This window comes from Mustela lutreola, chromosome 7 (assembly GCF_030435805.1).
Source record: "Mustela lutreola isolate mMusLut2 chromosome 7, mMusLut2.pri, whole genome shotgun sequence".
In the NCBI taxonomy this organism is placed as follows: Eukaryota; Metazoa; Chordata; class Mammalia; order Carnivora; family Mustelidae; genus Mustela; species Mustela lutreola.
In genome coordinates, this window is record NC_081296.1 from 35,723,616 (window position 1) to 35,747,306 (window position 23,691).

The following is a 23,691-nucleotide window of genomic DNA, read 5'->3' on the forward strand; positions in this document are numbered from 1 at the left end:
CAACCCGACCAACCCGGAAGTCTGAGAAAAGTGGGTTGATGGGGAAGGAAGGGAAGACATGTTTATCCTGTGGAAGCAAATGCTAGCAAGTAGGTATACTTAGTATGTCTTCAGTATATGCAGCCAGCTTATAGGTAAATTTAAGATGCAAGATTTGATCCTCTTGTACAGGTTTAAACAAGTAAAAATGTTAAATAAGGCAAGCTTCTTAGATAAACGCTATAGCCTCAGTGACAGATATGACGGGCTAACATGCAGCTAATGAAATTCACAGCACACCCCGACATATATTCCAGATACCTCCTCAGGTGCAGTAAGGATTCAGTGTTTATCTCCAGGCACCCTGCTTAAACAAATTCCAAATAAGTAAGTTTCACACTAGGATCTCATTTCTGGGAAGATATAATTTAATACTATGGTAACAACTCCAGAAAGCTTATCTGAATCTTCTCTACCTGAACCAAAGAATATCTGCAATTAGACTTCTCTGAACCATATCTACATTGAACCCCCACTTAGCTCATAGTCTTTAACACTTCATCTGGATCATTTTTTTCTTTAAATATGCATAACATTTCTACATCTACATTTTCCTTTCCACTAATACCATCTTCTACCCTCTCTTCCAGATATATTTTTAAGTTGAAATTTGAATCTCCAAGTTAAAATGTGACACTACAAAAAAAAAAAAAAAAAAAAAAAAAAAAAAAGCCCTCCAACAGGGCAACTGCCTTCTATGAATTGGTTCAATACCAAAAGTGTTTGAATGATATTCTCAGCTTATCTTTTGTAGTTGGCCCACATTTATCAATTCAACCTCTCCATGCCTTCTTTCCACCTATTTCCTTTCTTTTACCTAAGCTCTGAATGTAGCCAAATCATTTGTAAATTTCTTCAGGAAAAATTTTGACCCTAATTTGGGGATTCAACTTTCTAGTTTTGAAAGGAAAAAAGTCATGGAGTGAATTAACTCTCACTCTGTTCAGTGCCTAAGTTGCACAGCAAATTATTTAAACTTTCTGAGCCCCGGTTTTCTCAATTGTAAAAGGGAGAGATGGTACTGCCTATCATTGAGGGATGCTTTTCAAATTAAAGGAAAAGAAATGCAACAAATCTAGGTAGGGTGAGTGTTAAACTGGAGGTTATACATAAAAATTTGTATGTTATTATCAACATAATTATCTCATAGGCCATTACAGAATTTTGCTACCAAAAGCATTGAATGTACTTCCTAATTCTGGCCTCAATTCAAGGACAGAATGCAAATCACATAACTGCAATTTTGTTGCAGAAGCCACCAAGAGGAGTTTGTAATGAAAATCTGGGTTACAACATTTCGGCAGAAAGGAACTAGAATATAGGACCAGAAAAGCCAACTCTCGGGACCCCTGCATGCCCCTGACCGCAAAAGGAAGGTTACAGCACATTTCAAGCAGAGAGCTGCTATATTTCACTTAGTCTTCCAGTTCTGAGCAGCAATGAGGATTAGGGCAAATGTGTATTTCATTGCCAATTTGAAATATGGAACAATAATGACTACCATGCTAATCAGGACAAATATATTAACTTTACAACCAATATTTGAAACTTACTGCATGCCCAGTACTACACTAAGTGTTCTATTTTTATTAATCCTTACAAAGGTCCTACTAGGTGGACACATTTGGCAAAACTGGGATTCAAACCCAGTTAACAGTGAAAACTTCAAGTACCCAATAACATGTCAACAAGTTATGTGCTGAAAGTAAGATAAATACTTTGGCAGTCACAGCTATTGGGTATCTATGTGGGAAGTGGAGCATCATATTCACTCAACAGTATAAGAAAGCAGGAAAGAGGCTGAAGAAAAGGGTTATATCCCACAGCAGCAATTCTGGAGCTTTCAAATATTAAAAATCATGACACTGTCAAATTGAGCATGGCCTACTTTGGAGATAATTAGAGCTCTCCAGATCAAAGGTTCTCCACCTGTTTTCCACGTGGTGATGGATGAGGCCTTAGAAGCTGATGCTGTGTGCCATCTAATGCTCACCACACCTCCGCGGGCCTCCATACACCTCCACACCTGCCTATGTGAAACTCCCAGAAGAGCAGCTGTACCTCTGTGCCTTCTCATACTTCTCAGGGAAGCACATTTGAATAAAAATGAATAAAAAGGCATGAACTGCTTTTCAGTATCAACTAAGGAAACATGAATATTTACTGAGCACTGATATTATGTACCAGGTACATAATATAGCCCTTTGCCTATATTAATCCTCAAACCACATTATGAATTAGGTACTATTTTATTCCCATTTTTACAGACAAGATATCTGAAACACAAAATAAGTAACTTGTTGCAGATCACACATAAAGGAAATGGCCAAACCAAGATTCCAAAGAGGCAGTCTGGCTGTAGATCCTCAGCTCTTAAACACAACAATAAACTGCCTCTCAGCTTTCCTAGGGCTTGACCTAATGGATAGATGCCCCAGGGAATTCCAAGAACTCTTCCTATGATGCCAGAACCAAAAAGATAAGAAGTTTTGCCTCCACAGGATACACCCAAAAGGCTCCCTAGGACTGTGAGCGTTTACTCCTCCAACAAGACTTAGTTTAATGTCACAGGAACCTTGGATCCCAGCCTCACCGGCCCAGAAGATGACTTCATTTAAGGCCTCTCTCCTTATCCCTGGGTAAGCACTACAGTAGGAATCTTCTCAGTAACCCTAATAAATGATACTAGTTACATGGTTGTGAGGTGCTCCTGCCAAGCTTCACGGACTCACAAAGCTTCACAGTAAGAACAGGAACACAACCCTTTGCTCTGAAACAAGATCTGTGCATTAAAGATTCACTCAGTCTTCTAGGTAGGGTTGTCACATATCATTCATTAAACAGTATTTACTGCAAGTCTGCTATATGCCAGGCACTATTCTAAGGGCTGGAATACATTGATAAGTAAGAAGTCCTACAACCAGGGGCACCCAGGTGGCTCAGTGGGTTAAGGCCTCTGCCTTCGGCTCAGGTCATGATCTCAGAGTTCTGGGATAAAGCCCCAAATCGGGTTCTCTGCTCAGCAGTGAGACTGCTTCCCCCTCTCTCTCTACCTGCCTCTCTGTCAACTTGTGATCTCTCTATCAAATAAATAAAAATCTTAAAAAAAAAAAAGTCCTACAACCATAGAGAATACATTCAGTGGGATGGAAATATGGGTCCACATAGACTTATAAAGGTCCAACCACAAATAAAAAAGAAACGACTATGGGAGAAGAGGTTTTTTTCAGCAGCAGGTGAAAGCTGAAGCAAGAGATGGTTCACAGTCTTCTGCTTTAACAGAGCAGCTCACTTTCAAGAAATTGAAAGAGAGAGGGAAGAACACTACACACATACTAAAAACAAGCTGTTCAGCTGTAGGTTCTCCAAAAAGTAATAATGCCAGAATATGAAGCATGATGAAGCATTAGAAATACTTCAAACTCCTAGCCAACAGATGGTCTCAATCTCAGAATGGCCAAATTAATGCCAAAGCACAAAGTTACAGTCCAACATATAAAAGTACCTATAATTGCACTTGCCATATACCGGTGACACTTTCTTATTCTTTCTGGACACTGAGATGCGAGGGTCAGGACTGCAGTTCATTCATTTCTGTACCTCCACCATTCAGCATCAGGTCCATTACAAAGTAGGCACTCAGAAAATGCCTCCTAACTGAACTGAAAACAGCAAGCATCCTCAATATGGAAACAATAAATATAGGAACCACTGGTGAGAGACACCCCCAAAACTACTCATCACAGTTGTTCATTTTGAATGGTCTGACCAAACTTTCCTAAGAAACAAAGATAATAACTTAGATGTTACTCCACCTGGAAAAAAAAAAGAGAGAGAGAAAGAGAGAAAGAAACACTACTTACACAAGAAAGTAAAGACAACAAGACAGCAAAACAACTCAAGCTTCTGGATAAATTATCAAAAATTTAAGTGCTCAGTGTTATAGATGTGTTAATACCAATGCAATTGAAGGCCAATCTCTGCAGCCTTAACTCGTAGGTTATTTTCAACTCATGGTCCAAGACAGACATGCTTCATATAAAGGACCTCTCTGTACCATTCATTTATTCCTACATCTTCGTGTCTTCGTCACACTAGGCACAATGGGAGGTGCCGGAAATCTAACAACGAACAGGAAAACACAGGGTACCTACGCCCAGGGATTGTCTTTCTTTCTGGGTACAGTCATCAAAGATCTATGTAGCCTAAATATAAGCTGCTTTTATCCATCCTATCTCACTGAAGAAAAACTGTAATCATTTGGTTCTCCCCACTGCAAGTGGGGTTCAGTGATATAACCACAGCACAGTTTCAACTGCATTAAATCATATGCCCAGAACAGTACAACACAATCCAGGCATTTTTAAAAAGTTGAAATAATCCAACTAACTAATTTTTACTTCCTCTTAAAGTTTTGATAAAAAATTTAATGTGTTCTGCCTACTCAGAAAACTTGAAGAAACCAAATGATCCTTACCATTTCCAGATTTAAAATGGTAAGCTTGTGCGATGCAAGCACAAGAGCACTGCTCTAAATTTTTTCAATGGACTAAACTAAAACTGAAAACAGTAGGCAAAGAAATACTATGCAACAGTTAAAGAATGAGATACAACTACATGTACTGACATGAAAAGCTATATTCCATATTGGGTAGAGGACAGAATCCAGATCAATGCATGTTAAAAAAAAAATACAGGCACAAAATAAAACTACACATGCATGGACACGGACACACGGACACACACACACACACACAGAAGAAAAGATCTGGAAAGATATCAGGCTGATTGCAGTGGTTACTATTTATTTACCCCCGGGAGATAGAGAGAGAGAGATGCAGAAGGAATTTGGCTTCTTTTTCTATTTATTGCTATATTGTTTGATATCTCTTGAGATACTATTCATCTGTAACTTGTTTAATTAGGAACATTTTTAAAGAAACCATCTCTAAAACCAGATAAATATCCAATATTTACAATATGGTCCTTAATTCCAAACACTACAAGAAACAAATATCTTCCTTGAATGGTCAGAATAACTGACATGGCACTTAGACCCAAAAAATGCTTATACAATAAATGCCATGAACTTAGAAAATTTAACTTCTAAAACAAGTAGGTCAGAACAAAGAAATCGAAATATAACAAAGAACTTCTAAAACAAGTAGGTCAGAACAAAGAAATCAAAATATATATTCTAAGTCACTGGAACTAGGATAGATACTATGAAAAACTGCTTTCATACACATCCTGTAACTCAGTTATTATAACTCATTTGTTATATGAAACTGTTTTACATATTAGCAGCTCACAATATCCTCAAATTGCAAACTACTATCTCCAAAATAATCATCTTACAAACATGAGTAACTTTTTTTTCTGCCCTGAAGAAAAGTTTTGCTGTACACACCATTTCCTTTCCTCTAGAAGTTCAATTTGCTGGCAATTCAAGCAGTATTTCAACTGCAGCACTAAACCTTAAAAATACCCAGCATTCTTGCTCTCTTAATATTTCCCGGAAATGATAGCCAAGGACCAGAAACTGAAATATCATCCAAGAGTTAATCTGCACGAGTCAAAATATAATTGTTAAGGATATGAAAAGTATTTATACAAGCAACATCATGTCCCTTTTCTTGTGCTTCTTTTAAAAACACACACACACACAAAAATTGTAGCTTGTAACTAAATTCCTAAATCAGGAACAAAATAAATTAAAAATAAATAAATAAATAAAACATACCTTTTTATTTTCCAAAGATTATTAGTTATTTGAATTTCATCAATCAGATACTGACAGGAAAAAAAAAAAACAAAAGATAATGCAGAGCATACTGTCAAATGCATGAGCAATAATTTGGTCCATATTAAAGTTGCCAGTTTTATTTTCCTAGGGAGCTTTTGCTGATACGGGTTGGAATATTTAAGGGATTAATAATAAAAATTATTCAGAATTAGATTACTATACGTTTTCATGAGATGAGCGTCGTCTTTAACCAATTATCATTAGTATTTTCTAAGCTAAGAATGAGCAGATGCAAGTACATGAACTAAAGAATTAAAGAAAAAGAACAAGATTTCAATCCTTTTTCCCTTGTGTCTAAGCACAATAGCAAACAATAAAATTCAGAATGGAATAGAAATAAGCAGAGGATTTGGGGGCGGGGGCGGGTAATAGAATCACTTTTTAAAAAAATGCCTATCCAGGCTAGACGTCAGGGAGAAAGAGCAAAGAAGGAAAGAAAAAAAAACCAAGTTAACCCTTCTCTGCCTTTAATTGAGGCCCATCATTTCATTCATTCAGTACATCACTCAGTTTACATTTGGCCAAATGGTCTACACTGTCACTGCACCAATCTTTTTCATTAATATGTACTGTTTCATTTTTTATAAATTTATTTAAGTAACCTCTACACCCAACAGAGGGCTCAAACTCACAATCCTGAGATGAAGAGCCACACGCTCTTCCAACTGAACCAGCCAGGCACTCCTGTACTATATTTCTTGATTTTAACAATTTTAACATTTACTGTCATGGGTAGAAAAATGGGGAAGGGGGAAATCAAGCTTGATTTGCTTATCTTTCTGTCACTAAATATCCAAAGATACCCAAAGGTGTTGGAGGAAGGCAGAAGTGGGGAAATATAACTACTCCTGAAGTATAATATTTAGTTAATGGTGCCCTAGCACACAGACAACATCCAACTGCTTCCTGAAGTTCCTCATTCCCAGGAAACAATGAGGCATACTGTCACGCTGCGCAGGCTGTTTTACATGAGGCTGCTTACTTCATTCATGAGATAAAGAGAAGCCACTTTATCAAAAAATATGCCCTAAAAAATGGGAAATATCCAAATTTTCAATTGCTACAGATGACTCAGTGAGTGGGCAGGTACAGAAACTCATAGCTGGTGCTAAAAAAGCTCATGTTTTGATGAGGATCACTTTGAAATGCTGTTCTGGGTGCACATTACTGGTTCTTGCATTATAATTTTGTTTTACTTCCACACTAAGCATTTATGAAGCACTGGATCCTTTCTGGAGGAAAAAGATGGAGTTTCTCCCACCATTATATAAACAAGAAAGCCATTCTTATTAGGGGCATTTTCTGATTAACAGACAACAGTGTGGTAACTAAAATATTGCTACTTTGCCTCTACAGTTTTGACATCCAGTAAGTACGTATTAGTGTCTCAGGCTGATTTTAAGCTGATAAAGATGGATTACAGTGAAAACAGTCCTAGCTCATATTAACAACAAAAAAAATATTAACTCTTTATGCTAAACAGGTCAAGATAAATTTAAGTGCTGGGGACACCTGAGTGGCTCCGTCATGATGCGTCTGCCTTCGGCTCAGGTCAAGATCCCAGGGTCCTGGGATTGAGCCCCACATTGGACTCCCTGCTCTGCAGAAGCCTGCTCTCCTTCTCCCACTCCCCCTCCTTGTGTTCCCTTTCTCACTGTCTCGCTGTTAAATAAATAAAATCTTTATTAAAAAAATATATTTAAGTGCTAGACATCTTTTAAAACAAGATAATTATAACATATTTTAGAGATATACATATTTATAGACAAGATCTGGTGAATAAAATAATAATGTTAAGTAAAAATACAATCACAACATGCAGTCCTATTTACTGAGTTTATGGGGAAATATTAACTATTACATTTCTCATATTCCTGTCAAGAAATTAAAGAAGAAACAGTACAAACCAAATAACCAAAATAACTTCCACTTGCAGCACTCTCAGTTTAGAAAGCTCTTTTACATATATTCAGACTTTGAATACAATATTTATTGGGTGCCAGTCTGCTAAATCCTATACTAAGTCCTGGGGACATAAAGATGAATAAGACATGTACCTTTATTCTCCATTCATCCAATTTGATAATTTGGGATTTGATAATCATCTGATAATCAAAATCATATTAAGAAAAAAGGGCAGGATTATCTCCATCCTACAGAACAAAATAAAGCTTAGAGATACTAGAGAATTTTTCACATGATCAAAAGCGAAATTAAAAGCAAAACTTGGGGGCTCCTGGGTGGCTCAGTGGGTTAAAGCCTCTGCCTTTGGCTCAGGTCATGGTCCCAGGGTCCTGGGATCGAGCCCCGCATCAGGCTCTCTGCTCCACAGAGAACCTGCTTCCTCCTCTCTCTCCGCCTGCCTCTCTGCATACTTGTAATCTCTGTCTGTCAAATAAATAAATAAAATCCTAAAAAAAAAAAGTAAAAGCAAAGCACGTTCTTTATTCTTCTACTGTATATTATATATTCACTAACCTTAGGGATCATTCTTATCATGCCACAAATTCATTTTAAAAAGATTGATTTTAATTGCTACTGTTTCTTCAGAGTAACAATGAGGATTATGATAAATGTGTGTGCATGTGTGTATATAATATACATATTTTGTATATGCATATGTAACACGTACATGTACATACATGTTTGTTACTCACTTCATAAAAGCACTCTCTACCAGGAAGGATACATTTGTCCTCAGGTCTTAAACCACGAAGTGTACTTGCAAACTCTTAGTTATCCTAAATCCTTGGAATATGGAATTAATCTTATTGACTATTCTATGAATAGCCACAGGTAAGTATACACAGTAAACCTTTACGTGATTACAAATTTAACATTATTCTGTAACATGAAGGTCCATAAATACAGGGATATGTCATATTGAGGCAAAGTTTTAAGATCTCATAAGACACCAGAATGAATGCTCAGCATCTTCTGTGCAACTTGGCTTTATAGTTTTCTTCTCATACTAACCCAAAGTCCTATTTTGTTGTATTTTATGGGAGAAATTATATGCTCCAGGACTGTGCTAATATTAGTCACATGTGACTCCTGAGTACTCAAAATGTGGCTAGTTTGCATTGAGATGTACTGTAAGTAGAAAATACACAACTGATTTTGAAGACTTAGCAGAAAAAAAACTGTAAAACATCTCAATTTATTATACTGAGTATATGTTACGATGGTATTTTAGTTATACTAAATAAAATGTATCATTAAAATTAATTTCACCTGCTTCTTTGTACTCTTAAAAATGTGGCTACAAGAGGGAGCCTGGGTGGCTCAGTGGGTTAAGCTGCTGCCTTTGGCTCAGGTCCTGATCTCAGGATCCTGGGATAGAGGGCTCTCTAGTCAGCAGGGAGCCTGCTTCCCTCTCTCTCTCTCTCTCTCTCTGTCTCTCTGCCTGCCTCTCTGCCTACTTGTGATCTCTCTCTGTCAAATAAATAAAATCTTTAAATTTTTTTTTTTTTTAAAAAACGTGGCTACTAGAAAATCTGAAATTTTATTTGTGGCATGAATTATTATTTATCAAACAGCACCAGTCCTTAATAGATATGCCTAAGAGATTTGAAATATATTCTTTGAGACTATCAAGGGCCTATTCTGCTATCATATCCTCTCTTATTGTCAGTTTTCTATCAGAGAGTGAGCATGGGGTGGTGAAGAAGTGAAGTTTTTTTAATGACATAGGGAAATGTCCATAATCTATTATCAGAAAAAAATCAGGTTATGAAATTATTAAAAAGTGGAGCTGCTTCAAAAATGCATTAAATTATTCAAATTTAGCTTAACAATACGAAAAACAGAAAACTATCAATTCCTCTAAGTATCTCCTATAAGTGAGCATGTGTCTGTCTCCTCGGCCAGTCTCAGCTCCTACATGTCTCTCACAGTATGACCGGCTTTCTGCTGCTGTATCTCTACCATACACAGTATGATGTCAATAAGGCATTCTGAAACATATATATACATGCAGAAAAATGGGGGAAAGGCACCAAACTATCAGTACTGGTTATCTCTTGATGGTAGGATAGCAGATTTTCTCCTTTTTACTTATTTTCTACAATAAAAGTTAACTTTTTCCCTATCATAAAAGCTTATAATTTTTAAAGATGTGTAGTTTGGGCGCCCGGGTGGCTCAGTGGGTTAAGCCTCTGCCTTTGGCTCAAGTCATGATCTCAGGGTCCTGGGATCAAGTCCTGAATCAGGCTCTCTGCTCAGCAGGGAGCCTGCTTCCCCTTCTCTCTCTGCCTGCCTCTCTGCCTACTTGTGATCTCTCTCTGTGTGTCAGATAATAAAATATTTTTTAAAAATAAAAATAAAAAAATAAAGATGTGTAGTTTGATAGGTAATAAAGACTTGAAGCTAAAAGGACAGAGCATTAGAAGGATGTCATTCCATACAGTACTCAGTCTCCTAGTCAGAATGCCAGTCCATGAAAATGCAGACCACACAGTCCTATAAAGGATAAGAGAATTTTCACGCAGCTACAAAGTCCTATATGTGCCTTTTACAAAACAATACAAAACACAACTTTTCTCAATGACAAGGTTTTTTGTTAGACTTTTGGAATATAAAACTGACAACAAAACAACAAGTTGCGTTTATAATATAATTCAAATTTTATTTGCATATGTTTAATAAAAATATTCATGTGAAGTAAAATCTAAGTTAATACTAAAAGTTCAGCTCCCTAAATTAGAAACTACTGTATTTATAAGTTATTCTATGCTACTGATGGTGCAATTTGTATATTCTTTGATGTTGTCATTCCACAAGTTACATTTGTATATTAAGAAACAAAGCAGGGATGCCTGGGTGATTCCGTGGGTTAAGCCTCTGCCTTTGGCTCAGGTCATGATCCCAGGGTCCTCTTGGTGGGAGCCTGCTTCTCCTTCTGCCTGCTGCTCCCCTTGCTTGTGTGCTTGAGCACTCTCGTGCTCGAGCACTCTCGCTCTCTGACAAATAAATAGATAAAATCTTTAAAAAGAAACAAAGTAAACTTGTTCTTACGCTGCATAGAAGAAAAAAGGTTATTAAACCACAGGATTCTCTTCTGGACATCTCATCACTCTTATACTTATTTCCTCACTGATTTTGGAAAACAATAACCTCTTTTAACTTCAGGACAAACAGCTGAATTAAGATCTGTCAGTCTACCTGAAATATTTAGTTGTAAGGTTCAACATTGTGAATACAGCCAGTCCTTAATAGGCAAATGCTGAAAAATAGTCTAGGGATATTATTGCTAAAAGAATTTTCAAGTCAAGGAGAGAACTGGCATCAGGAAAATACTTTTTTTCTTGCTTCTCCGATGCCTTAAATCTTCTTTCACACCAACTCCCACAATTACTCCTACTTCATACCCAAATAAAATCTATAAAAACTGTTGCACACCTGGGAAAAAGACAGTTTCTCAGCCTTTGAAATATTCAATTGACTATTACAAGATATTGAAATGTTATACCATGGCATCTCCCCTTGTAGTAATGAAAGTAATTGAATCTACTTTGAAAATTATGAGAGGGTGAGGGGTTAGATCCTAACTTTAAACAATGAAAAATGCTCCTGTCATACAAAGAATTTATTAAAAAAAAAATAGTGTTCCCGCTTCTCTACCATCAGTGGAACGAAAGCAGCTCAGGAAGGTAGAGATAGGAGAGTTAGAGGAAAACTTGCGGATTAACCTATAGATATACTGGAAAGCTAAAATCTTTCATTAATTTTTAAGTGTAATTTTTCTATCCTTTATTTATCAGCAAATACAAGATATTTCCTATACCCCAAGCATTATTTTAAGCACTTTGTACATATTAGCTCATTAGAAGCCCTCTGACTTAGATACTATCATTATCCCCATTTCACAGACAAGAACACTAAGGCATAGAGAAATAAAATAACTTTCCCAACATCACACAGCTAATAAGTGGCAGAGATGAGATTCAGTCCCATTTAGTCTAGGTCTAGAATCTATGTTCTTAATCCATAACGCAATGTTGAATGCTCAAAAAGTAATATGCTCTTGAAAGCCCATTTCTGGCTTATAGTTAAATATTTAACAAAAATCTGATAAACAAATTAAGAGGAAAAATATGGAGACAGCAAAAAGTAGAGAACCAATTATTCTTAGTTCCAACACATCACTGTGAATATATTAGTATACTTCCCATTAGTCTTTTTCTCTTTTTCACATGGGGCTTCCCCCCCTTGATTATCATGCAGCATACATGATTTTCTAGAAAATGAAAAACTTTAAGATACTAGCATCTCAGCATTTTTAGAGTAATGGTTCAAATTAAGTGAATATTTATATCGAAACATTTATGTGTTTGCTATCCATACTTCACCTGACAACCTCATAAAGTAGAAATATTCATTTTACAAACAAGGAAAGTGAAGAATAGTCAAAAAACAAACTTAATGTCAAACATCTGGTATGTAGTTGCACCGGATTCAAATTCTAGCAGTTTGACTCCTAAGCTAGAAGAACTCTACTACTAGAGGGTAGGATTATGGGCCACCTGAAAAACAGTGATGACATTTTTACAGTAGTAGTATTTGTCTGTCTTAGTCTAAAGTGAGGATGTTACCATACAGATTTATTTTACTTTGCCCTAATTCTGTCTTAGACAACTAAAGTTTTAGTATCCTAACTTTTCTGGACCAAGCTAACTCTTCATGTCTTACTTTATGTCTTACTTCATGTCTTCAAGGATCTTAGGTACTTCCTTCACCCAAAATCACTGTGAGTATTGTTATGTGCTAGGGACCCTGCTAACAAGACAAGTGCAAGAGTCTCTTTCCACTCAGCATATGCTCAAGTTTCCCACAACAAATAAATACAACACAACCATGTCCATAAGTGGACGACAGCTTTGCCAACCAGTTTGGTGGAATAACTGAAAATGGAATCCTGCAATTCTCTGCCCCCTATCCTATAAAACAGATAAATCCCTTATTTTCCTTACAATTCTTTAAGAGGGACTGAGAAATAATTATTCTATAGGTACTCCTTATCTGTCTCATAGGATACCTGTACTACCTCTTCTTAGCAGGCAATGAAAGCCTATCCATTTTTAGTATAAAGGAGATAAAATTAAAATATCTTACTAAAACCTCAGTTTAGGTTACAAGTTTAAATTACTTTAAAGTTCTATAAATGTATTTTAATACATACTTTAATACCAAATGATAAATGGGAATGTCAAAGATCATTTAAGAAGCAGTCAAAAAATAAGCATGTTCACAGAAGAAGGGAAGCCCACTGCTGCTTTATTTTACATGAAAACACTTTATCTTAAGCAGTCCTGAGTTGAATCCCACTGATTATGAAAAGATGGCAAAGGGCAAAAGTTAAAAAGTGAGTTGCAGCAGAAACCCTCCTAACCAGTTCATTGAGTGGCTTAATTGGCAGCCAACGACCATAGGTACAATTACCAACCCAAAACTTTATAATGGCAGGGCACTAAGAGCAGAAGCCACCTAAGAAACCAAGGTCAACACATGGAGGAGCTTCTGCTTGTCAATAATTACTAGTTGTGGGCATGAAGCCCTGGCAAGTTCCCTGACTGACACAGGCTTGCGTTAATGTTGACCTGCAACACTTTCTGTTCCCTTCTTTTGTCCATGTCCTCTAACTTCTCCAGAATGTCGTATCTGTACTATTATCCAGGACTTGCCTTCCACTGCTACTCTTTTTAAGTCTGTAATTTGTCTCATCCTAGATTGTAAGTTTATGGAGGAAGGAAGCAAGGTTAACCCCCAAAACAGCTCAATGCCTTGAAAATAACAATCATTTATTAATGATGGATATGGAATCCACCCTGTAACTATACCCCCATCCTTAACATTCTGCAGAACTACTCGTCCTCATCTCTCTGACTGTTTTGTTCCAGGGGTCAGTCCTTGAACCTCTTCTCTATCAACATTCACTCTTCAGGCATTGATCTCATCTATATGGACAACTCGCATGTATCCAACCTAGACCACTCTCCTCTGAACTCCACATTCATTTGTTCAGCTGCTGACTTGATAATCCTATTAGCATATCTATTAGACATCTCAAACACTTAGCCAGTCTGGGAAAGAATTCCTGAACTCTTCCCAGAAATCTGCTCTGCCCACAGTCTTCACATCTCCATCCTTCTGGTTCTCAAGCCAAAACCTTGGAGTCATCCTTGACCACTCTCTTTTCACATTCTATATCCAATCTATTAGCAAAGATAGTTGGATCCAAACATATCCAACTGGAGTCACATAAGTATAAATGCAGGCCTACTTTTATACACAGAAACAAACGCAGGTATGTGTGGATACATAGATTAGTATACATACGTATATTTCCTACCTCTCTGTCCACTGAATGTGCCCAGAAGCAGTGACATCAAGTAGCAACAAGCACACCTAGCATCCAGAGCTTGGCCTCAGAATACCATTCTCTGATAAAAGGAGCCACAGCTTCTTGAAAAAAAATGAGCCTAGGGCTACTGCAGGAAAAATACACAATGAGCCTGAAGCATCTAGTAGTACCAGAGAATAGAGACGTGTGCATGTATACACACAAACGAAAGGTGTATGGCATAGGACAGAGTCAACCTAAAAGAGATCCCAATGACAAAAGTTGGAAAATTTGGTCAATAAAATAAATAATGCTAGCACTGAACTATAACCCTAAGATTAAAATAAATATCCATGAACTGGCATTGATATAAATGATTAAGCACATAGACAGAAAAACAGACGAGAAAGAACAAGTCTTCCTTACAAAAGAATTCCAATTAATAAATACAGAAAAAATTAGCAAAATAAAGAGGTACTTTCAGAACACAATAGCAATAATTATTATCAGTATGATCTACTGATGAATGCTAAAATTAGTGAGCAGAAACAGGATACTGGCAAAGCCTCAAAAAATCCCCCCCCCAATATTTACCAATTACTATAGTGGTTTTAATATATGTCAAAATTCACTGATTCTCCTCCTCCAGGAAGTAGGTGTTTAATTCTTCCCCCGCTTGAGTGTAGGCTGGACTTAGCAACCTGCTTCTACTGAAGAGAGTAAGGAAAGGGAAAAATAACTTTCCAGTGGAGAAATTTACCAGAAAACACCTTAACAGAGTGATCACCAGCGATAAGTCATGTTGGTATCATTTATCTCCTATAAGGTATCTCCTATAAGAAGGGTGTTTCACTGCTATGGTATTCTTCCCCCCAAAATCCCTAACCCCATTCTAATGAGAAAACATCAGACAAACCCAAACTGAGGAACATCCTACAAAATACCTAACTAGTATTCTTTAAAAGTATCAAGGTCATAAGAGATAAGACCAAGAAGAGATAAAGCAGAAAAAAGAAAAGACCAAGAAGAGATAAAAGAGACCTGAAAACTAAAAGCAATGTAATATCTTGGTATAAATAATGGAATGGAGAAAAGATACTAGTGGAAAAACTGGTAAAATACAAATAAAACCAGGAGTTCCACTGAAGTATTATACAAATGTTAATTTCTTACTTGAAAAATGTTATATAAGATGTTAACATAGGGGAAACACAGTGAAGGATATATGGTAGTGGTTCTTATTAGGAGCAGTTTTGCCCCATAAGGGACATTGGGCAATGTCTGGAAACATTTTTGTTTGTTAGAACTGCAGATATGGTACTTGCATCTAGTGGATAAAGGACAGGGATGCTGGATAACATCCTACTGTACAGGGAAAACCCCCACCACAAAGGATTGTCTATTACAAAATGCCAATAATGGGAAGATTAAGAAACATAGCATAAGAATACTCTCGGTACTATCTGTGCAACTCTTTTGTAAATCTAACAGATCCAATTACTTCTCAATTCCCTGATCCAGGACTATCTCTCAACTGATTTTTTTTTTTAGGAGAGTCTCCTAACAGGTCTTCTTGATTTTACTCTGTGCCTCCTTAGACTACTTTCAACACAATGGCTCAGAGTGAAGTTTTTTAAAGCATAAATCCAATCATGTCACTCCTTTGCTCAAAACCCTGTAATAGTTTCCATTGCACAAAGTAAACATCCAAGTAATTACAATGTGGCCTACAGGTTCTAGGAGATCTAGACCCAGTTATCTCTCTGACCTTACCACCTTCTCTGCTGTTCAGCCCAGTACAGGTACACTGGCCAAGCATGTCTCTGATTCAGGACCAATGTAAAATGTTGCTTCTACCTCGTATGCCCCTAACTTCTTTGAAGTTTTTGCTCACTTCTCCCCAAGTCCTTCCCAGACACCCTCTTTAAAAGTGCACAGACTCGGGGCGCCTGGGTGGCTCAGTGGGTTAAGCCGCTGCCTTCGGCTCGGGTCATGATCTCAGGGTCCTGGGATCGAGTCCCGTATCGGGCTCTCTGCTCAGTGGGGAGCCTGCTTCCCTCTCTCTCTCTCTCTCTCTGCCTGCCTCTCCATCTGCTTGTGATATCTCTAGGTCAAATAAATAAATAAAATCTTAAAAAAAAAAAAAAGTGCACAGACTCTGTAGCATTCCTGTCCCGCTTGCTTGCTTGCTTGCTTGCTTGATTTTTCTCTACAGCACTTATCTATCACCTTCTAACATAACAATAACTCTCACTTATTTTGTTTAATGTCTGTCTTATTCTCCCTAGAATGTAAGATTCATGAGGGCAAGGATTTTGTGTTTGGTTTGCTACTGCAATCAGTACACCTAGAAACCATTTGTTAAATGAATGACACACCTCTGAAATCCTAAATTAAACATGCCAGTGTCTTTCAATGACTTCTCATCACTATGACATTTTCTGTCTTATCGCCTTAAGAATATGATTTGGGGGGTGCCTGGCTGGCTCAGTTGATGATCATTTGACACTTGATCTTGGGGTTGTGACTTCAAGCCCTACACTGGGCCTAGAGTTTACTTAAAAAAATGAAAACTCTTTTAAAAAGAAGAATATGATTTGGAGAAAAAAAAATAAGCTTTGGATCATGGTTTCATCACTTGATAATATATATCTCTGGACCGATTGGTTAACCTCTCTAATCCTGTTTCTTCATCTGATGGAGAATGGCAAAGGAAAAACTATAAGGTTAATAACACTTACACTGTAGAGTTAGTGTTAGAATTAGAAATAAGGTGGTAAAGTGTCTAGCATGTAGTAGATACTCCATAAATAAAAGCTAACATCATTGCTCCCTCCTCACTAGCTCTTCAGCATCACAGTGACACCTATCTAGCTTTCATGCCCTTCCTTTTCTCCTAACTGAATCATCCTTCCCAGGCTTCATGTTCCTGACCCAGCCTGGACTCCACAGTTCTTTGATTCAGTCACAATCTTCAATATCTTTTTTCAGTTCTCTATAGAAAACACTGTATTAGCCCTGAATTAGCTAAGCTTCTGTTGTTCACTATTAGCCCCCTAAATGCATTACAATGTAGCTAGCTGCACTAGCAAAGGTTACAAATGACATTTTAATCACCACGTCTCAGAAATTTTCTTTAGTCCTTATCTTCTTTGGCCTTTTCATGGCAGGATACAGTGTTGACCACTCCTAGTCCTTGAAATACTCTCTCCTCCCTCAGCTTCTAAGACAAATCTCTCATAGTTTCCTTTTTTCATCTTTGGTCTGTCTGGTTCAGATGGTTGGCTTCTCTTCACTTGCCCCATACAGCAGCTCCCAAGAGAAATGTGAAATCATCCTAAATTTTCAACCTTACTGAACTCCTAAACCTGATTATTTACCCTGTATTGTTGATAATACACGATCTCTTATACATCCACCCTGCCCCTTTTTATCCCTCATCCTTTCTCACCAGGAATGGCCTCCTAACCTGACATGCTTCTAGTTTTGCCCTTCTCTAATCCAGCATTCCCTTCACTGTCAACAGGATAGGTCTAAGACACAAACCTGATTCCATCACAGCATTTTTCCTCCACTCAATCCTTACAGCCTTCAGGATAAAGTTAAAGCTCCTTAACTTGGCTGACATGGCATTCAGTGATTTGGCCTCTTGCCACTTCACTAGCCCCTGTTTGAAAACTGTGCTATCCACCTGTAGCTTCTGATTACTTGAAGGTGTATTGTCTAAATTAAGATGTGCTTTAAATTTAAAATACATATCAGACTCTGAAGACTTAGTATGAAAAAGGGAATGTCAATTATTTCAATACTTTCAAAATATTGATTATAGATTATATGTTGAATGATAATATTTTAGCTATATCAGATTAAATAATATGCTATTAAAATGAATTTCAGGGGCACCTGGGTGGCTCAGTGGGTTAAGCCTCTGCCTTCAGCTCAGGTCATGATTCCGGGGTACTGGGATTGGAGAGCCCCCTTCCCCCCTCTCTGTCTCTGCCTGCCTCTCTGCCTACTTGTGACCTCTGTCTGTCAAATAAATAAATAAAATCTTAAAAAAATGAATTTCACTTTTTTTAACTACTAGAAAATTCACACATGTATATGACATATTTGGGGCTCACATTATATTTTTATAGGACAGGGCTAGTCTAAAATGTTCTTTCCCATATATTGAGGTGACAGGGTTAAGGGAAGGGGGAGGCCAGATGGGTTAAGGAGCAAAATAAACTGTTCTTTTATCAAAATAAATAAATAAATAAAAATAAAACATCCTCTCCCTTTTTCTGCATGTAGTTAAGTCCTACTCTTGAAGATTAGCTCGGATAACCCACGAGGATGTATTTCAGGACTCCCCCTCCCAACTACCTCAAGTCTGAGTCAGCTACTCCCACCTACCCCACCCCAATTCTCAGACAGGTGGTGCTTCTACCCATAGGAATCTACTTACACCTGTGTCATAGATCACAGCATATTGTTAATTATCAGTTATCAACTATCTTCTCCTCCTCAACTGTACACTGCTTGCAAGAAGGAACATCATTCTACATTACACTCAGGGCCTACCAAGCCTACCACTTAAAAGGCAATCAAAACATTTGTCAAATAAATATGAACTATCTATTCCTGGCCTGAAAGTTCCTAGAGTTTCTAGTTCTACAAGGAAAACAAAATATTAGTGAAAGAATGTGCCTATAGACTTTCCAAGGAGCTCTAGTAATGAAAGGACTGTGATGGTGGTGAGGACTAGGAATTACAGAGAAAACAGCAATGAGAAAGCAAAGCTCATCACACACACCTGCCTCTTACAGTAAAACAGGGATTTGCAGCAGTGATATGGAACCCTGAACTCACTCTTGGCATGCCAGGGGCCACAGTCTGGTTCCTAAATTACTTAAACAACCCAACCAACAAAAGAGTATGATTTGGCAGGTTTCAACATAAACAGCTAGAGCCCAGCACCTGTTCCACTTAAACAGCACATCATTACAGTTAAAAACAACAACAAATCTCTCTCATGAAGCAAATGCTAATCTCATGATGCTTCACCATGGAGCAATTTAGAAGAGTTATTATATGAAATGTGCCAAAGCATGAATTTATGGCTGATGCTTATTTGGCAAATACGGTTGGCACGGTTAGATGTTGCAAAACATGTATGCAAATAAGCAAATAAAAGTTTTTAAGCTCTCAGACTTAAATATTTACATTACCATAAATGTACAAAGATAAATGTTTATATGAGTACACATATAATGCATTCCAGGAACACATTTTTTAATGTGATTGTCAGAAACAGTTATGAAGTGGCATTATTTCTTTATGGGCCTCAGGGCAGACTCTTAAAAATGAATTCTGACAGAATGTTAATGGGGTACAAACATTAGCAAGGAAGTTTCTATGTACTGGGTAAAAGGAATACTCATAATACCATAACAGTTCAAAGCAATCTCATCTTTTCCTTTCGCCAAAATATTTTCTTCCCATCCTGGAACCCAGCCAAACATAAATATCAGCCCCTAAAAGGGAGATAAAGGATAGAAAGGAGGACCACACATCACAAAGCCTCAAAGAAAATAATTTGACATTTTTTTCCCCACATAATATGATCAAGTTAGAGTCTCCAAAATAAAGACATGATAAAATACTTCCCCCTCTGACAGCTATGGAAAGATGTTTGTTTTTTCACATAGTTTTTGAGTTGGTCATAGCCAAAACTCACTAGGAATGGTATGAATTCTGCTTCCATTGTTAACTATTAATCTCTGGGCCAAAGCTATAACTCCCATCTTCAATGCCACAAAAATGTACCATACCTGCCATTATAGCTTACTAAAAGAGTCACAGAAGAGAAGAAGTGACAGGCACTTCAGAAAGTAATTAAGGTAGTCAGTGAATTGAGCTATCTGGAAAAGCTCCGAGATTACAGGAGAGGCCATCATGCAGCAACTATCCAAGACTTCTCATGGAAAGTTTTACCCCTGTGCATAATTCACGTTTTTCACTTTCACACTATAGAGAGCAATATGGGTTCTCCCACTACACACATTCCTACATTATTTCATTTATCAGGATAAAAAGACGCTGTGGTTGAACAAAAAATCAGTACCCAAAACAGGCCCCAAAACAGAATCCTGGTGGCAAACACGATTCAGGTGAAAAGCTGTTGACATACATCATCCAATGACCTAAAAATAGCCTTTTATGTAAGTCTCCAAATACTTAATTCAACGCTTAATCTTACCACATTTAACAGAGTCAGAAGAAAAATGTATTAGGTTTTCTACAGCAAAGCCAATAAAGATGAAATCATAGTTTTCTTTTAACTCGTCACTATCCCCTCAACGCCAGCCTTCTAATAACTCCAATCCACAGCTCTCAAATTCCTAAACTTGGATCTTGGGGGGGGGGGGGGGGGGACAGATGGCGAAAAAGTACCATTTAAAGGTGGGAAATCTCCTTCCTGTTGCTCTCAGCAGTCTTTAACATTGTCAAAGGTCGAAAAACGAAATCAAATTCTCAGACCGATGGTGCAGAGACAGCGAGGGGGAGGGATGGGGGTTCAGACTGCTAGTCCTCAACGCGGAAGGTAAGAAAAGTAGCAAGAACGGATGAGTCAAAGGGCAAAGGAGAAATAAACTGACCAACCGAACCACTGAAAATTCCCAAACAACCCAGCAAACCCGCACGTTAGGGGCCTCACAAACCGCAGGGCCAAGGGAGTGGGCAAAGAGCCCCCGGGTTTCGTCCCGGCGCGGCCGGCGAGCCTGCGCCGGATCCGCCCGGGTTTGGAGCAGGATGACCGTGTAGACTTAGCAAAGAGAGAGAGAAGCCCTTCCTGCCCCAGTCTCCCCGCATCCAGCTCTTTACAGGCTTCACTTTCCCCAGCAGCCTCCCAGCCGCGCCCGGGGGCGTCCCTCTTCTCCAGGTCCCAACTTTCCCTCCTCTGGGGGGCGCCGAGCTACCGGGGCCGCCGCCGCCGGCGCGGTAGGGGGCGGGGGCGGCGGCGGCGAGCCCCGGGAGCGGCGGGGCTCGGGGGTGGCCGCAGAGCCCGCGCCAGGCGGGACACACCGGCCGCCTGGGCCCCCGCGGCGGCGCCACTCGACCCCGAGCCGTCCCGCCCGGATTCCCCCGGGTCAGCGCCCTCACCCCAGGACGACCGTGGTCCCCCAAATCGGCGCCGGAGGAGAAGGGAACCAAGGGAACGCGGGGAGCCCTGCCCCCGTTACCTGAAAGGCGCACATGCCGCTGTGGTGACCACCATCGCCGGCCGTCCCGTCCCCTTCCTGGTGACCGCTGCCGCCTCCACCGAGCAACTGACACTGACTAACAAGTAACTAACTACTCGCCGCCGCCGAGTCTGCCGCGCGCTCCCGGCCGCCCGCCGCCCGCCGCCCGCCCAGCCCACCAGCCTGCCAGCCTCCTCCCAGCCCAGCGCGCCACCCCTCTGCGCGCACACTCGCCGCCGCGCTCCCTAGGGGAGAGCACGCGCGCGCGCACGAGCCCTCGGCCGTCGGCCCCTCTCACCAGCCTCACTTCGGCTCCGCGGGAGGAGTCACCGTGACGCCCCTCCTCTCGCGTTCCTACCTCCAGAGGATGAGCCTATGAGGGCACCTGACTGGTGACGGGGGCGTGGCCAAAGGAAGAGGGCAGGACAAGCAGGACCTTGGTCCAAAGTGAAGGGAAATTTTGGTTCCATTAAGTTCCAGAGGAAAAGGGCAACAGAGTATTGGCCCTTTTGGTGCCGAAGTCCCTTGATCAGTCTGCCCTCGAATACAAAACATGTGTTTCCAAGGATTCCAGTATATAGCAGTTACCGATTCCTTTCTGCAGGCCTTAGCAGTTTAAAAAACTACATCTCCCAGAAACCTCCGCGAAAGTAAGACTCACCTTGCGTAATCACGTAGTCCTTCGCCGCATTTGAACAAAATAATCCCTTCGTTTTTCTGAAGGTGTGGGGAATAATATTCCATTTTTCTCCCCACCGGAACAATTTTAAATGTTACTGCGCTAAGAAAAGTTACCTATGAGAAGATGGTTAAGCGACTAGGTAAAGGGAAAGAAAATATGTCAAAATAAAGTGCTGCGGATGAATTTTTTTCCATGCTGTGAGGCGACGGAGTGAGAAGAGTGAAGGCGATTGAGAGGGGCTCAGGGAATTGTCCTCTGTGCAAGGGACTTTCTATAGGCCCCAGGCCCCTGCCTGCCCCTATCGTCAGCAGGTCAGTAAGCACGGCGAGCTTCGGGGTGGCCACAGTGGAGGTGCCCTTCACCCCCTTGAGGATCATCTCTCTTTTGCTGTTGTTACTGGTTTGTCTCGGTTTGAGGCCGACTGAATGGGGGCGCTTCACTTCCGGTTGGGGGAAGGGAGGAAGGCAGTCCAAGGGGAGGGGGAAGACAGAACTCATTTCCTGTGGGGGTAGGGTGATGGTTTGGGGGTGTCCGACCCACTTCAGTGCCGGCGAAGGCTTGAAAAGGTGGTACTTGGTGCCATTTGCATAGATGGTCTCTTAAAGTTTTAGGATTTTGTTTTATGTGAAAAGTTAGGTTATTCCACAAAGTTGTGCTAATCACTAGCCTCCAGTCAGAATTTTTGAGTTTCATTTCCACGTGTAAGATGGAAAATTTCCTCCCTCCAGTTGTTTAATGCGTTCATCACAGTATTCGAAGACCCTCGTTAAAACTACTGCGCTCTACAAGACATACTTTATTGTGTAATTAATGGATTCTCTACCTCTGCTTCCCTACTCAAGTCCAACCTTATTTGAGTGAGGTATAGTGGTGTGTTCTGTCTAGGCATGCCACCCGAACTCTGTAGGTGCTCTTTTAAGGAGGTCGTTTATTATAGGACTCAGTGTTTTGAGGCATTTTCACCTTATAAGAGTGGAAGTATCGTACTGAAGTACTAAAATACTTGGTATTACCTTAACTGGTATGATTAGGGTCTTAAATTCCTAGACCTGTTGATTTGAGGCTACAGCTTTTGCCCTGTATCTGAAAACAACTTCCCCTAACCTTAAAAATTCTTACATGTAACTTTCATGTAGCACTTGTGAGAGTTGTGCGCTGGTATATTTTTCCCCTTGGTAATTTAATTACTTTCAGCACTGATTAAAAACTGGTATCTGCTGTTTGTGTTTTCAAACCATGGTGCAAGAGTCATGATACTAAGCTAGATTTTAAGCATGCAGGACATTTGGCTCACAGAGGACAAAAGGTGAATAAGACAACTTTTTATTTTTCCTATGTTCTCAATGCTTTATAAGAAACGATATGTAAAGTGGTAATAAATACTCAACAATTTAGATTTCTTGGCTTCTCTATTCAAGTATCACTGTGTGGGTGTGGGTGTGTGGGTGTGTGTGTACTGAAGGAATCAATCTGGAGCCTATGAGATCGCAACTTCAGTGATTTTAGAATACCAAGTGAACTGTAATGACTTTAAAGGATTTTTAAAAGAATAAGGCCTGTGTATTTTTTCCTTTGGGATTTGTTACCTACTCTA

The 23,691-nt window shown here is 39.4% G+C and overlaps 2 protein-coding genes across 9 annotated transcripts in view; one reads left to right on the forward strand and one right to left on the reverse strand.

Moving 5' to 3' along the window:
- Positions 1 to 21,555, reverse strand: part of PEAK1 (pseudopodium enriched atypical kinase 1) — a 319,580-nt gene extending 298,025 nt beyond the window's left edge. For all 5 annotated transcript variants that reach the window (XM_059180298.1, XM_059180296.1, XM_059180297.1 and 2 more), the window contains exon 1: positions 21,416 to 21,555. The gene's annotated coding sequence lies outside the window, so the exon portion shown is untranslated. The remainder of the gene's footprint in view (positions 1 to 21,415) is intronic.
- A 531-nt stretch (positions 21,556 to 22,086) lies between these two features.
- HMG20A (high mobility group 20A) overlaps positions 22,087 to 23,691 on the forward strand; it is a 90,057-nt gene continuing 88,452 nt past the window's right edge. For 3 of the 4 annotated variants that reach the window (XM_059180305.1, XM_059180309.1, XM_059180308.1), the window contains exon 1: positions 22,088 to 22,408. The gene's annotated coding sequence lies outside the window, so the exon portion shown is untranslated. Of the gene's footprint in view, positions 22,409 to 23,691 lie in introns of all 4 variants that reach the window. The other variant, XM_059180310.1, reaches the window with a different exon arrangement.